This window comes from Sceloporus occidentalis, unplaced genomic scaffold (assembly GCF_023333645.1).
Source record: "Sceloporus occidentalis isolate IW3139 unplaced genomic scaffold, rSceOcc1.0.p SCAF_1, whole genome shotgun sequence".
Taxonomy (NCBI): domain Eukaryota; kingdom Metazoa; phylum Chordata; class Lepidosauria; order Squamata; family Phrynosomatidae; genus Sceloporus; species Sceloporus occidentalis.
In genome coordinates, this window is record NW_028316981.1 from 84,750,161 (window position 1) to 84,766,042 (window position 15,882).

The 15,882-nt window shown below is 41.4% G+C and overlaps 1 protein-coding gene across 1 annotated transcript in view; it reads right to left on the bottom strand.

Moving 5' to 3' along the window:
- The window catches only part of SGCD (sarcoglycan delta), a 712,416-nt gene that overhangs the window by 418,626 nt on the left and 277,908 nt on the right, over window positions 1-15,882 (bottom strand). The window contains exon 4 of the mRNA XM_089527864.1: window positions 12,081-12,268. The gene's annotated coding sequence lies outside the window, so the exon portion shown is untranslated. The remainder of the gene's footprint in view (window positions 1-12,080; window positions 12,269-15,882) is intronic.

A 15,882-nucleotide genomic window follows, 5' to 3' on the forward strand; every position in this document is an offset into this window, starting at 1 on the left:
TTGAGCACAGGGGTGTACGAGATTCTGGACAGAGCTTCACAATTTGTATTGGAAACACTTTTTTTAATTAGTGCACCACAGACAGAAGCCCTGAAATATTTTTACTGCACCCTTAAGTTCAGCAATTATCGCTAACATTTCTTGTAAACATTTCTTTTGGAGTTGAGAATGGTGGGGCTTAAGAAATAAACTGCTGATTGCTTTCCTTCCACAGGAGTAGGGCTGGCTCCTGGCTGTAAACATTTGCATGGGCCTTCTTGTCATATCAACTTTACGAACATTCTCAAAAAAAGACAGCTTTTTAACCACAGAAACAAAGCTAATTAGGAACATTCCAGTCAGCAAACAACTGTGCCTCCTACACCTTTTCTCCATTTCTCTCCACCACCCTGCCACCACCCCCATTGCTGCTTTTTCCAGAATCCCAGGCAGATCTTTAGGCAGAGGAATTATTCTGATCTGATTTAGAAAGGAGGGAGATTTTATTGTGGAGGGAGTTGTTGTGCAGTAACAGTGTGAAGGTGTGGGACCCTATTGTGGGTGCTGCTATGGGGTTCATATGCATAGCTGAGGAGATGAATGACTAGGAGAGGGGATTTGGGGAAAGCCATGGTTCCAGCAGTGCACCACAAAACCCCTGATTGCCTCCATGTCCACACAGTCCTACATATATACATCTCTTAAATACATCAACAGACCCCCCACTTAGAATGAATTCCATGGTTTGACTGGAGCCCCCAACACGTCTTTTACTGTGTGCCCCTATAGGCTGTTCAGGCATTTGCCAGGGCATGTGTAAGGTTAAAACTGGGAACAGGGATATGAGTGGCATATAAGCCTTGTCTCCCCCCCCTCCCCACCAACATCCCCAAGCATCTGAATATACAGTTATGTTAGAACATGAATATCTGCTCTGAATCTATATCTGGCTGAACAGGATTACAAAGTTCTTGTGAGCAAGAATTCAGTCTTGCCAGTACTCCTGTTCACAGGAGCTTTGTAACCACTATCAGCCATTAGCAGTTTCACTGGCTACTTCAAATCTTTTCACTCTGCACATGAAAGTCTAAAGTCCATGTGGGTGCTTAGAAACACTGGAAAGTTGGGATAATGTGGGCAATGACTTCCCCATTACCACCTTTAGCTATACACATATTAGGGAGATTGAACAGGTTTACAGATACAAAAAGGAGAGCTATAATGTCAAGATGCCTGTGTTTCCTCACACATTAGCCTGTTATTATTTATTTGTTTATTTGTTTATTTATTTTTACATATTCTCTCCTTGTCTTCTGAGTTGCCTTAATTAAATTCTTTGAAAGCTGCACCCAATCATTCCCTCTTTCATTCCACAAGCTGGTGTGCTTTAGCTGATACAGAGGGAGGAGTGAGCTTTTCTTTCAGCCATGTAGTTGGAGAATGGCAGCATCAAACCCCTTCTCCCTCTATTTTTTTGTGGTTTTTTTGGGCTATGTGGCTATGTTTTAGAAGATTTTCTTCCTGACGTTTCACCAGCATCTGTGGCTGACATCTTCAGAGAATGCTTGCCTGGAAAAAGTGAGTCTATATATACTGTGTGAGCCTGGGAATGCAGGAGTGATTTGCATGTGTATTGTTCAGTGCTGATGGCCGGCCTCAGGCTGGGAGGCTAATGCAAAAGAGGATCAGTGTCTGCTAATTGGTGATCATTATTTACTGGGAAAGCCCCTGACTCTGAGTGGTTTCCCATTTGCATTTGCTGAGTCCTTATTTTGCTATTCCTCAGGACTAGTAGCCAAATTTTGTTCACTTTAAGGGTTTCTTCTTTCCGGTTGAAATTATCCAGATGTTTGTGGATTTCAATGGCATCCCTGTGCATCCTGACATGGTAGTGGTTGACATGGTCCAGAATTTCAGCGTTTTCAATGTTTTCATCATTGTCAGCTCTTTGCTCATCTTGGGCTCATAAAACATTAATCACTCTTTAGGACAAAATGGAAGATAGCATTAATTTATATTTTATTTATTTATTTTATTTTTATCCAGCCTTTCTCCCAAAATGGGAGCAGTACTCTTGAGTAGTAGTCGACTTTGCTATTACTACTGTCCTCAGCAAAGGCTCTCTTACTGTGAAATATCTGACTGCATTATGTTTATTTTCATTAATGCCCTGCAGAAACTTGTAAATGGTGAATCTGCTTCTAGCCTCAAAAAGGAGGAAGAGGAAAAAGCAGCACTCAAATGAAAGTTCTGCAGTTCTCTCATTACTGCCATTCAGCTGTTCCACTCTTCCTCTCAGCAGCAGTGGGTTGATTGGGATTTCTTCCTTTGCATGATTATTATAATTTTTGCGGATTTTTGGGCTATGTGGCCATGTTCTAAAAGGGTTTATTCCTGATGTTATGCCAGCATCTGTGGCTGGCATCTTCAGACATCAAAGAGGCATTCTCTGAAGATGCTAGCCACATATGCTGGCATAACATCAGGAATAAACTCTTCTAGAACATGGCCACATAGCCCGAAAAACCCACAAAAATTGTGGATGCTGGCCATGAAAGCCTTCAACTTCATATTTACTTATTTATTATATATGCTGCATTTATCTGATAGTTGAATCCAAGGCAGCTCACAGAAGGAAATCAGTTAAAATCTACACTACAGTTTTCAAAACAATCAAAATAGCCACAACAAAAACAATAAAATATTATTTAAAAACATACAAAGGTGTTTTTTTAAACCAAAAAGCCATGCACACCCCAACAGAAAAAGCCTCCCTGGCATGGATACATATTTAAAGCCTGTTGAAACAAAAAGAGTTTTGTCCATCAGTGAAAAGAATACTGGGAGGGGGCCAGCCTAGCATCCCATGAAAAGGAGTTCCAGAGATGGGAGCTGCCATTAAGAAAGCTCTTTTTCGTGTCCTCACCAAGAGACCCTATAGTGTTGGAAGGACCAAGAGAAAGCCTTCCTCTGAATATTGAGTTCTTACGGGTTTTTATAGGACTATATGGTCTTTCAGATAGTCTAGACCTAAGCTGCATGGATCCTTACATATCCTGATCAGCACTTTGAATTGTGCCCAGAAACAAACCAGGCATAAGAGGCTTACATTGTAATCTGATAACATTGGCGGTTGTTTTTTTTAATGTCCAGTGGAACGTATCTTGTTCTTGTCTGTCAACATGCTCCAGAACTACCAACTCCAACTCTGCAAATGTGTTTGTGTCCCAAGCAGGCCCATCCCAAGAGACTTTACCATCAAGAGCACTAGAGCTGGGTTGTTGTTCCTTAAGCTTACCCTTCACAGAGTGATGACTGGGCATTATCTTCTGTGCAGTGGCATTTAGTAATTTTAAGATGCTCTGGACACTTTGCTTATGCATGGGTCTGCTTGTGTGAGGCAGGGCTTTCCACAGAGTAGCATGTGTGCCTCTGCATCTAATCTAGGCTACTGCTTTCTTTTGCAATAGATAGGTGTATTGTGTTGTTGTTGCTGTTGATAATGATGACTGTTGCTAACTTGGACCTTTGCAGAAGGTTGATGTTAGTGCTGGTAGTGTTTAGGAATAAGTGTGGTGGATACTGGTGGCCTTTGGAATGCAGCCACCTGGACAGATGCTCCAAGAAGGGCAATGAGGTGTATCTCAGTGGTAACAACTGAGCTGTCTGGTTAGGACAATGATAGAATGATTCCCATGGTCTACCTCAAACCTGTGGTTACTGCACATAAATTTCATATTCATAAAAACAGTTGCCAGGTTGTCACAGAATGCAACTGTTCATCTTGCTCTACCGGAAGTTCTGCTGCCTCTGAAAAGTAAGGTCTCAGACAAGTGGGCACAATGGGAACTAGATGACAGATATCTATTTGGAGGTAAATGGATTCAGGACCCTGGACAGTACTGAGTGAGATTCAGGACTATGACTAGCAATCCTGCAGTTAAAGTACACTACCCCAAGAGCAGCCTGGAGCAGCTGCCCTGATTGTACATTTGACTTTTAAAGGACTAGTGGCTTTTTCTGTAGTCACCAAAGGTAAAAATAATAATTCTTTTCTTCATTATAGAAGGCATTTATCTCCAGCAGTATAACAAGTTATCTCACTTCTTTAAACTTGAAATTCTGCTTAGAAGACAATGTATTACACAGCTGTCTCTTAAATTTAAAACTCCCTGCCTTTAATAAGCAGCAGCAAAGAAACACAGTCTAAATGTTGAGTGAGGGATAGTGTGGGAGAAATCAAGTGGACACAGAAACCTGTTGATAGGGAGACTGATGAATTAGGAGTGCCATTGAGAGTAAGTTAGCCTGTGGAAATATTTCATTGTTTAGCTGTTTTTGCCTTGTTCCCCTTTGATTTGTTGAACAGCAGGTGTGTAGGTATCAAAACAAACCAGGGATAAGTCAGGTTTCTGGGTTCAGGTGTAACAACAAACCAAGGTTAATGCAAGTAAGGTTTAGTGCTGAAAACAGTATGTTGTGATTTGGGGCTGGGATATATTCAGACATTTAACAAAACAAAAATTAGACAAAGTAAATCAATAACTTGGCATAGCGTCTGAATATGGTCAAGAAGTGGCAGTAGGGAAAAAACCTGATTCTGCGGATAAGGTGGCAAAAGATGAAAGAGCAGGAAACGTCATGTTTGTGGATGGATGAAGAAGGTTGCATGTGAATAGAAATGAAAGAGATGATCTTCGTGGGGGGAGGGGGAGATGGTTAATGAAGATGAAGGAGGAAGGTGTGATCCATTGGTAAAATGTGGGCCCCACCAGACTGCCCCAGAGGGAATGTGGCTTTTGAACCACATCATGTTCCAGTCAAGAAATCTGTTGAATCACTGAGCCTCCTCTATCCATCATTCTTGCCTTCACAAGGCACTGTAAGAACCAATTCTAAATCTAAAATGAACACAGCTTGAAAAGAGGCATTTATCTCCCAAATGACAAGTATTTTTTTTTAAAAAACCACAATGACAATTTCAGAGCTACCACATGATTATGCTACATACAGCAGGTAGCTTTAGGAACTGTGATACTGTTCCATTTCTAAAAGTATGACTAACATAAAAAGTTACAAAAATTGCTTCAAGCTAAAGAGAAATACGAGCTATATCCAAAAACCAATCTTCCAAAGACAATTAACTACAATGAAATTTGTAAAGCATATCAAATGAACTCTTATATTCCTTCACTGAAACTTACAAAGTAAATGTATTTCATGGATATGATTTTTTAAAAGTCCAAATGTGTACATAACAAATGGAAGTCTCTTTTTAAAAAAAACAAATAAAATTTGATGCACAGCAAGAATAAGCATTCGAAATGAAGAAAGTACAGTCATTATCTTCAGATCCATTTGGAAACAATACTGTATACAATAAGTTTTTTCTTCTCATTAAAAAAATGAGGGAGTGCCCAGAGACAAATTTGTGCACATAAATGAACAGAATTTTTTCCCAGAACAAAAAAGTTTAATAAAAAAAATTCAAAACATGTAATATCCTATGGAACTCCATTATGTCTATCTTTATTAATGGTCTCATTCATAACACAATAAAATAATAGTTCTCGCATTATGTGATCTTGAAGCTCTATTGTCACTCCATCAGAATAGACACTTTTTTATATTTTCCATATCTACATTTTAACATATATTTAATATTGCCTTCAGATTCATACACCTGACAAGCAACATACGCACTTCATGGCTGGAACTTTTTAAATTTTTCAAAGAAACACAAAAGATAAAAGTAATTCTACTTTTGTATGCTTGTTGAAACAAGCAAAACGACCCCACCCCCTTTTAATGTACTGTTGCTGCTGCTGCTGCTGTTGGCTACTACCTATTTTTTCTGTCTATTTTTGTGAAGTTTTACAAGTAATAAGAAGGGCACAGTTATCAGTCTAATGAAGAACCAACTGAGGTGCCTGGGTTAAGTTGGTGAATTTTCATGAAACAAGGAGATACTGCAATTGTTTCCATAGCATCTGAAATTATACATCAGACAACTAATAGCAGCAGTTGAAAACCAATGCATGGTAACGTCTTTATTGACTCCTGCACCTTTACTTGTTATACAGATTGGCTCAAAGCTGTGTGAAATCTAGGTAAGAGTCCACTAAGTCTGGCAACAGACAAATTCAAATCCCAAATAACCCTTTATTTTCAAGATCATCTACAAAATACACACAGTACTCTAGAAATATATGCAAGCCTTTACTTACATATAGACACATTCTGCAGAATCAGCTACTTAAAAAATATCATAACTATAGCACTGACACTTGTAAGAAAATGGACCCTAATTCTTACCCATTTATTTATTTATGTATGCATACATACATGTATTTAAAATGCATGAGCTTCTTTTTGAACTAATAAGAGATCCTGAAGTGATGTACAATTTAAAATTACAAACAATTTCAAAATATTTTTAAAAGACGGAACACTTTAAAATACAACAATAACAACAAAAATTAGGAGGAGAGAACCATAAAAGCAGAATGAGGAGCCCACTGATTTAAAACAATAAGAAGTTATCATGACTTAAAGTTTTTCAGTAGCCTGCCTAATGCTAAGCATTATATAAATATATAATCTGAGTTCCTTAGGAAGACTTCTATAGGTAGAGTGCCACCATGTTCCTAGATTGTCCTAGTGATGCAATGTATAGGAGCCCACCAGCCCAGATCCCAAATTACAGAAATGGTCATATGAGTAGAATTAGTCTTTCAGATTATCACCCAAAAATCAGCCAGAAAAAAATAATGGGAGGGGGAGATTGAGAGGCTTTAGGAACCACAAAAGTAGAGCTCAGAGTCCACGCATGTTCTGCAGATGACACTTTCCCACCCCTAAAATAGATGGTAGATCAAGGCTGTTCCATTTCTTAAGCACAGCCTAAATCCAGACTGGCAAAGATCCATAAATTGAGAGCAATATTCCCTCTTACCCACATGTAAGTGTGAACAGATAGTAGACTGGAAGCTTCTGATAGATCTCTGGCCGATTTTCAGTTGATCACAGTTACTCTGATTTGTAGTAACATAGGTACAACCAACCCAGTACAGTATATAGCTGAAGGGCACAGTGGTTTCATAGAATCATAGAGTTGGAAGAAACTGCAAGGGCCATCCAGTCCAAACCCCTGCCATGCAGGAAATCTCAATCAAAGCATCCCTGACAGATGGCCATTCAGCCCCTGTTTAAAGACCTCCAAGGAAGGAGACTCCACTACACTCTGAGGGAGTTTGTTTCACTGTCGAACAGCCCTTACAGTCAGGAAGTTCCTCCTAATGTTGAGGTGGAATCTCTTTTCCTGCAGCTTGCATCCATTGCTCCGTGTTCTAGTCTCTGGAGCAGCAGAAAACAAGCTAGCTCCCTTATCAATATGGCATCCCTTTAAGACAGGGCTATCATATCACCTCTTAACTTTCTCTTCTCCAGGCTAAACATCGCCAGCTCCCTAAGGCGTTCCTCATAGGGCATGGTTTCCAGACCCTTCACCATTTTAGTTGCCCTCCTTTGGACACGCTCTAGTTTCTCAATGTCCTTTTTGAATTGAGGTGCCCAGAACTGGACACAGTATTCCAGGTGGGGTCTGACCAGAGCAGAACAGAGTGGCACTATTATTTCCCTTGATCTAGACACTATGGTGTTTATCACACTATACTCTTATAGTGCTACTATTCCACTTTGACTCCTCTAGCTGCCTCCTGTTGCATTCTGGTATTGGCAGTTTTAAGGAGGGGTATTTAGAATTCTCAGGCAGAGAACTTCTCTGCCTGAGAATTCTAAATACCCCTCCTTAAAACTGAAAATCCCAGAATGCAACAGGAGGCAGCTAGAGCAGTCAAAGTGGAATAGTAGCACTATAAGAGTATAGTGTGATAAACATCTATGCTTTTATTGATGCAGCCTAAAATCACATTGGCCTTGTTAGCTGCTGCATCACACTGTTGACTCATGTTGAATTTGTGGTCTACTTGGACTCCCAGTTCCCTTCCACATGTAGTCTTGTTCAACCAGGTGTCACCCATCATATATCTTCTGAAACACAGTTTGCTGCACTGGGAATCTTTTGGTGGAATACGGGGTGCTAAACTGAACAAGTGTTTGAAGTCATTTCCAAAAGCTGAAATCTTCTTTCATATATAGTAATGGAAAATTATACAGATGCCTAGCTAATTAGGAGTTGGAAAGCTGAATTTGCTCACCTATTAAAGCTGTCCCTGCAAATGTTGTGCTCATCTATTAGAACAGTGGCCACTAGAAAATCTAGCTCACTATTCCAGTTACTTGTTCAACACTTGACATAGGCCCGGTATAGATGAGCCCTTTGCGGCACGCCCATGACGTGCTAGGGTTGCTTGAGGGCGGGGCGTGCATATGCCCCACAACCCCAGCAGATAACGGGTGTGCTGCAGCTGCACAATGCCATACAAATGGGGCACATAATGATGACATTGCAGCTGCTCTGCATCCAAATGGCACGGCGCAGCTGTGACGTCACCGCGCCATCTTTGGTGCTTTGCAGCATCACAGCAGTGCCGCAAAAAGGAGCCGCTTCTGGGCGCTTCTTTTTTGCTGCGCAGCAGCGCCATTTAATTTGGTTGCTGTGGCGCTCCTGCGGAGCAAAGAGAAATGCCAGGGAGGCGCCTCTTTTTAGCGAACTGTACTGCGCCATATAATCCCTACTTGTTTCTTACAGGGGTAGAAACAAAAAGAGAGAGGCATAGTCTAATTATTGATTGATTGATTGAGATTTTATTTCTATACCGCCGTTCCCATGATCACGGCGGTTTACAGCAATACAAATGCATACAGTACCAATTAAAAGAAAACAAACTTCACAGTAAAAAACACCCTAAATAAACCTGCATAACTATACATCATTAAAAACCTCATAAAATCAGATTAAAAAATTACTAGTCAATCTAAAAATCCAATACAATACAACACACAATACATAGGGGAAAAACAGTCAGGACATGTGAGGGAAGGCTTGACAGAATAAATTATATATTTGATATAATCATGATACAGTTTCCTAAGCCTGACACATTAATACCTGGGGTCTTTCGAAATGTAGATTACATAGGTGCGTTACAGACCACCCAGAAGGGGCGGTCTGCCGCCACCTTCATTTGCAGCGCGGAGGAGCCCCAGCGTACAAAGCGCGAGGCTCCTCTGCGCTGCAAATAAGAAGCGCCAAAATGGCGCTTCTCTGCGGCGCAGATATGATGCCGTGAGGAGCCAATGGTGCACTCACAGCGTCATATGTGCTGCGCAACATGCGTCCGCAGCACATCCGCTACGTAAAGATGGCAGCCCCAGTGTAGAATGGGTGCCGCCTTTTTGTACAGACTTGGTCCGTATTAGGGTTAGGAGCATCCGTACTATAGGCCCGTTTGTAACGGGCCTAAGTGTCAAATGATTTGATTTAACATTTCTGATGTTTTCATACCACAAAAATGCAAGAATTATCTACATGCTCATTATATTATGATAGTTAGCACCATCAGTTCACCAAACTACAAGAACTTCGGTGTTGATTGGAAAGTCTTCTTTGAATTAGTTTTACTTAAAATGAGACTGCTATATGTGGTCTGAGCAGATGTGCTATCCTGGCCCTAGTGCTCACCCAGATTAGCCCCTGGATTGGTGCAGGGACAGATGGGTGTTCACACACCCATCCCCGCACTGACCTAGGACTCGGGAGTAGTATGCTGTTTATTACCTTTTTCGTGGTCAATCCATCTGAGAAGCCACCCAGTTGTCTGACATGGAAACAAGGCACCTAGCTGCACCCACATACCCAGGTGCCCCATTTCCATGTCAGCTGGGGTGATCAGGAGGATTCTCAGATGGATCAACTGAGGAAAGGTAAGGAATGCGGGAAGGGCATATGTACAGCCCAGTTTTGCCACAGTTTCGTAGAAACGCCGCAAAAAAACAAAGCTAAATTACTGTGATGATAATAATAATAATAATAATATTTATTTATTTATATCCCACCTCTCTACAAAATGCAATCGAGGCAGCTGGATCCTCTAGATCTGCCTGTGAACAGGCAGGTATTCACAGGTGGGCCTGATCCTGTCCAGGGGTTTTGACCTGCACCATCTGCACTAGATGACATGAGGCTGGGTGGGAGGAACCTGGGCCATTTGCCCATGTAGACAATCCCAGCCTCAGTGTACTGGCAGTAAAACTTGAAAGCTCCCAAATGTGATGATGTAATTGCTATATCAAAATTGTTAGCAACAATTTTACAGAATTTCACCAAACATTGTGGGCTTTGCTTTGATGCAATTTCAATTTGGTTTTAATTTTTGTCCCAGATTTGAGGAGAAAGTGGGATTGTTGTTGTTGTTGTTGCTGCTGCTGTTTAATGTCCTTTCCTTTTTCTTATATATTTTTTCATTTACTTCTATTTAACACTCAGAAAATGTATTTTGTGTGACTAGCATAAAAATAGAGTGAACAATAATAAAAAAAGAGTGAATGGATGAATAAATGTATTAATGAAATAAGAATATTTTAACTGTGAGTAAAAAAAATTGGTTGATGTTATACAAACTAGAGTACATTTCCCCTCCCAAACTGGAAAAATTGTTGCTGTGTGATATATCTTCACCAAAGTTGGCATTGAGAATAATATAATGCCACTAAACTCAAATCTACAGAAGTACTTTATTTTTCCAATACCCAAACAGACTTCCTATTTAAAACAAACAAACAAACAAAAAAACCCTGCTTCAATGGACTTACAGTTAGACCTTCGTATCCACGGGGGATCCATTCCAGAATATTGGAACCAATCATTTCCCTAATGATATTATCATTCATTTAGTGCTGCTGAAATAATGTGTACAGATATCTCAATTTATAACCTCTGACTTTTTAAAAAGGCATTCAAAATAGAAGAAAAGCATAGCAATCCTACTTCCAAATGTAGATTTATCTTGAAAGGTAAATTGTCAGAGCTTATGAAGAATCAACATCCCTTCTGGTGCAATCTCAAAAGGATGGAGGAGAAAGAAAACAAAGAGTCTTCGCCCCCCGCCTTTAAATTATAAGTTCCCTCCCATTGATTTCAATAGAGGAGAACAGATCTACGGTAGCTACTCCACAGAAATTTGATGCCTGTGAATTATGTACATCCATGGCTACTCCATGGCTACCCCCAGCCCACACTGGCATACCCCTTCCCTCCAATTTGGAGAAAAACCAAACAAACTGGGATTGACCACAGCACCTTCCATGGATCACAGGATTGCAGCCTAAGTATTTCTCTTTTTAATGGCCTCCTATTTTAGGAGTTTTATAAGACATTTAATTTGGGTTTTTTTCCACTTAAACTGGAACAACACAGAGTTTTGCTCTACTATGTAGCAAATCCCAGACATTTGTGATAATAGCACCCAGGTGTCATCTAAATAACTGGTTTATTCTTCAACAAAACTGAACTAATTTATCCCTTTGAAATAACCTGAGCCTAACTTAAGGTCTGGAATTGTCTTACTATGCATGTTTTTCTGTAACTCATAAAATAAGCAGCTTTGCTTAGGCTGTGCAATTTCCTGTTCCACCTTCCAACCCCCCCCCCCCCACACACACACACACCAAACAACCCTGCAATCGATTAAACACAATGTGCTTTTCCCTTATCTCTTTCTGCCCAGCAAGTCAAAAGGTATAGCTCTATGTCATACCTGATATGCCACACAAAACCAGTCAAGTCTCTCATACTTAAAATCACAGCAGTAATGGAACAGTACAGGATATTTCATTCAAGGTCAGGAAGGAAATAAGATTAAGATAACAATTTGCAATGGTACTATTCTCTGACCTTCTCTTTTATAAATATCCCCCTCCAAAAGCCAGATATTCTGTTTTTCATTTTATAGATGCTTGATCACGTAAGCTACTGTACACTACTCAAAATGGCAAATAATTTAATATAAGCATGGAACACTCAGACAAATAAAATGATTCAACACCAGTGTAATAGCTAAGAACAACACTTATCATTTTCTTTTAAACAATGAGGTAAGGGCGGGGGGGGGGGTACTAACAATAACAGATATACATACCTTGGCAAGCTTGATTGTTCGGTTTCTCATGCAGGTTTTCCTTTTCTGTTCTTCAGAGCAACATTGGAGTGAAGGTAAGTTCCTCAGGTTGCCACCAATTAGAAGTCAGTTTCAACTTTCACACAAGCTTAGCTTTCAATGAGTATGTATGTATCTTTCCCTGAGGATGACTATACTGCCCTCCAGTTCTTTAAGAGCCATAGTATTGAAAAAAGAGAGAGGGAGAGAAAAGAAAGAAGGTGTGGCATTAAATTCTAGGGTCACTTGTTTGGGTGATTCAAAATAGAACATAAGACAACTTCTAATAGAAATGAAATGTCATGCAGGGACAAAACACTGCCAACAGTCCATCATACATGGCATCCTTTCAGGATGATCTTTGAATTCAGGAACTGTGGTACAGAACTATTCATGCTTTATGGAACTTTTTCTGTGACAAAAAAAAATAGGCAGAGGACACAGGGTGAGACATGTTTTATTGTATCTGAGCTATTAACTATAAGATGATTTTGCTAGAAGAAGCTTAAAGATAATCAACAAAGCAAAATGGCATACTTTGATTAAATTATTGTTTTAATAAAAAAAAAATAAACACATCAAATAATCAATTCAAAATGGACCACTGCAACAGTGCTAGATTCCTTAATCCCAAAAATCATACAAATAGAATCGTGGACTCATAGTTGGAAGAGACCACAAAGGCCATCCAGTCCAACCTCCTGCCATGCAGGAACTCACAATCTAAGCACCCCTGACAGATGGCCATTCACCCTCTGTTTAAAAACCTCCAAAGAAGGAGACTCCATCATTCTATGAGGGAGTGTGTTTCACTGTCAAATAGCTCTCACTGTCAAGACATTTCACATAATGTTGAAGTGGAATTTCTTTTCCTGTAGCTTGCATCCATTTGTCCGGATCCTATTCTCTGGAGCAGCAGAAAACAAGCTTGTTTCACCTTCAATATGACATCTCTTCAAATATTTAAATATGGCAGTCATATCACCTCTTAACCATCTCTTCTCCAGGCTAAACATTCCCAGCTCCCTAAGTCTCTCTTTGTAGGAAATGGTTTCCAGACCATTCACCATTTTGTTCACCCTCCTCTGGACACGTTCCAGCTTCTCAACATCCTTTTTGAATTGTGGTGCCCAGAACTCAACACAGTATTCCAGGAGAGGCCTGACCAAAGCAGAATACAGTGGAAAAAATACTTCCCATGATGTAGACATTATACTTCTATTGATACATGGCTTGGGCCCGAGTTACTTGAGGGACCGCATCTCCCCATATAATCCACCCCACACACTCAGAACAACCGGGAAGAACTTACTAGAAATTCCATCATTTAAATATGCTATTACATCCCAGAGGGCCTTTTCAGTAGCGGCCCCACAAATCTGGAACAGTCTTCCCAAGGAACTCTGCCTGATCACCCCCCTAGAAATATTTAAAAAGAAGCTAAAAACTTTCCTCTTCTGCCAAGCCTTCCCCTCTGGAAAATGAACTAGAGTATTTTGATCCTATCAACTTTTTGCCTCACCCTTTTAAATGATTGATTTTAGATTTTAGATTGTATATTGTTATTGGTTTTATCTATTTATGATGTGTTGTAATTGGTTTTAAATTTTCTGTACACCGCTTTGATCTTCTGGAAAAGCGGTATAGAAATAAAATTTATTATTATTATTATTATTATTATTATTATTATTACAGACTAGGATCACAATGGCCTTTTTAGCTGCTGCATCACTCTGTTGACTCATGTTCAACTTGTGGTCTACTAGGACTCCTAGATGCCTTTCACACATAGTTTCATTCTGCCAGGTGTCCCCCATCCTATATCTGTGTATTTATTATTATTATTATTATTATTATTATTATTATTATTATTGCCCTATGTGCAGTACTTTACATTTCTCTGTATTGAAACTCATTTCATGAGTTTTGGTCCAGCTTTCTAATCTATTCAGGTCATTTTGAATTTTGATCCTGTCCTCAGGGGTACTAGCTATTCTTCCTAATTTGGTGTCATCTGCAAATTTGATAAGCATGCCCCCGTAATCTTTCATCTAAGCCATTGATAAAGATGTTGAACTAAGGACCTTATCACACATGGGGGGGGGGGGGGTTGCAGCTCAGATCCGCAGTCATTCCTGTTCTAGCAATGCAAAGCGTGATGTTTTTCCACACCAGATCCAGAGTCACTCCTCTCTAGCAATTCGGATTGAGGTTAAAACGTCATGTTTTTCCACACCTGGTTGCCTTTCTGTTGTCCTTCCGAAGCAAAGGGGAAGAGAAGTCAATTCGATTCCAAGCCAGTCACGTGATGTGGACTCAAGCAAAGGGGAATGAGTGCACATTGTATTACCACACCAGAGCATACTTTGAGGGGTCAACGATTCGAATTGGCCCCCTTGCACATGCTCAGTGGGGCTCTGGACGCTACCCTCCTTCCCTGTCCCCCTCCTTAGCTGTCATCCTTCATCAGGGTCTAGGAGAAGGCAGGGGATGATGGGATAGGTCCCTGGGGGTCCCTGGAGCCTGGATTAGGATGCAGGAGAAGGCAGGGGATGATGGGATAGGTCACTGGGGGTCCCTGGAGCCAGGATCAGGATGCAGGAGAAGGCAGGAGATGATGGGATAGGTCCCTGGAGGTCCCTGGAGCCTGGATCAGGATGCAGGAGAAGGCAGGGGATGATGGGATAGGTTGCTGGGGGTCCTTGGAGCCAGGATCAGGATGCAGGAGAAGGCAGGAGATGATGGGATAGGTGGCACAGGGGTGAGATGGGGATGCAGGAGCAGTCAGGGGATGATGGGTTAGGTGGCACAGGGGGAGATGGGGATGCAGGAGCAGTCAGGGGATGATGGGTTAGGTGGCACAGGGGGGAGATGGGGATGCAGGAGCAGTCAGGGGATGATGGGTTAGGTGGCACAGGGGGGAGATGGGGATGCATGTGCAGTCAGGGGATGATGGGTTAGGTGGCACAGGGGGGAGATGGGGATGCATGAGCAGTCAGGGGGTGATGGTGGTACAGGGGGAGATGGGGATGCAGGAGCAGTAAGGGAATGATGGGATGGGTGTCAGGGTGAAGGAGGGAAACAGATCGGGGTCTAGGAGAAGGCAGGGGATGATCTGGTTGGTGGAAGAAGGGGGAGCAGATGGGGGTCTAGAAGGCAAGGATGATGGGATTGGTTGAAGGCTAAAGGAGGGGAGCAGATCAGGATCTAGGAGGACGCAGGGGATGATGGGATCGGCTGGTTGGCAGAGAGGAGATGGCATGAAGGAGGAGGAGGGGAATGACAGAGCAGGACGCAGGGGCCAAGGGGGGTGGCATCGGAGTGCTTTTCCACACCAGACCAAATCGCAGTGCAATCGAAGGCAGCCTGGAAGCAAATTAAGCCACTTTTTTTCCGTTTTAACCAAAATGAGGGGTGACTTCAGAAACGCTGCTGAAGCAATTCGCAATGGGGTCCCATAGAAATCAATGGCGTCTGATAAAACAGTCCCTTTATGAGGTGAAACCGCATCGTTGGAATTGCAGTCACTTTGGAAGTGAGCTGGAATTGAGCCACAATACCACCCAAAAGCTCTGTGTGGTATACTCCATAACACTGGCCCCAGGACAGAGCCCTATGGGACCCCACTGGTTACTTCTCTCCAGGATCAAAAGGAGCCATTGTTGACCACCCTTTGGGTTTGGCCAGTCAACCAATTACAAATCTGCAAGAATGTCATGGGGAACCTTGTTGAAGGCCTCACAGAAATCAAGATATGCAATATTCACAGCATTCCCATCATCTA